At 74.2% G+C, this 845-nt stretch overlaps 1 protein-coding gene across 1 annotated transcript in view; it reads left to right on the forward strand.

Annotated features, from left to right (window-relative positions):
• AURANDRAFT_72841 (hypothetical protein) overlaps positions 1 to 845 on the forward strand; it is a gene marked incomplete at both ends in the record, with an annotated part of 4,072 nt that overhangs the window by 2,333 nt on the left and 894 nt on the right. The window lies entirely within an intron of this gene.

The raw sequence follows: 845 nt of genomic DNA on the forward strand, positions 1-845 counted from the left end.
TCCGCGCGCGCGCGCGTCACGAGAAAAGCACCCACGCGTCGAGGCCGTCCCGAGAGATGATCGCTCGTCCAAAAATCAGCCGAAACGAGTGGAAAACGGCCGAGATATGAGCCTTTGAAGTTGGGAATTTCGCTCTCTTGTGCTGCCCCGCGCATGGCCACGCGGAAGACGCGGTCGCTCGTCGCCGCGCGCGCGGGCGCGGCGGCCTTGGACCGCGTCGCCGCGAGGCGCGCGCGCGCCTCGACGAGCGTCCGGCGCCGCGCCGCGACGAGCTCCGCGTCGCCGCGCCGCGGCTGGCCCCAGGCCGACGCGCGCTCCGACGCGTCGACGCGGCCCGCGCACCAGGCCACGAGCGACTCCAGGTGCCGCACGCGCGGCGGCGGCGGCGGCGGCCGCCGCTCGTCGTCGGACGACGCGAGGTCCTCGGACCACGCGCGCGACGGCGCGCGGCGCCGCGGGTCCTCGCCGTCCGCCGCGGCGGCGTCCGCGGCGACGTCCGAGGCGGCGTCCGCGGAGAGGTCCTCGGACCACGCCCGCGACGCGCGCGGCGGCGACGAGTTCCACGCCTCTTCTCGGCTCCGCGGCGGCGGCGCGGCGGCCATGTTTTGTGGCTCTGTGCCCGACGGCGCGGGTGCGCCTCGCCGCGCCGCCGGACCACGACACGAGGCGACCAGGACGCGGCCGCGCCGCGCGACGGGACCACGAAGGATGCGACCAAGGACACGGCAGCCCGGTGCAACAAATTTGTACGGCGTTTCACTTCGATGCAAGGGCTATCCAAGGTGCCGTGCCTCGATTGAGTGCCTCTTGCGATGGTTTGAGTCGCCTCGACCTCGCCGCTCGCA

Source organism: Aureococcus anophagefferens (genome assembly GCF_000186865.1).
Source record: "Aureococcus anophagefferens unplaced genomic scaffold AURANscaffold_349, whole genome shotgun sequence".
Taxonomy (NCBI): Eukaryota; class Pelagophyceae; order Pelagomonadales; family Pelagomonadaceae; genus Aureococcus; species Aureococcus anophagefferens.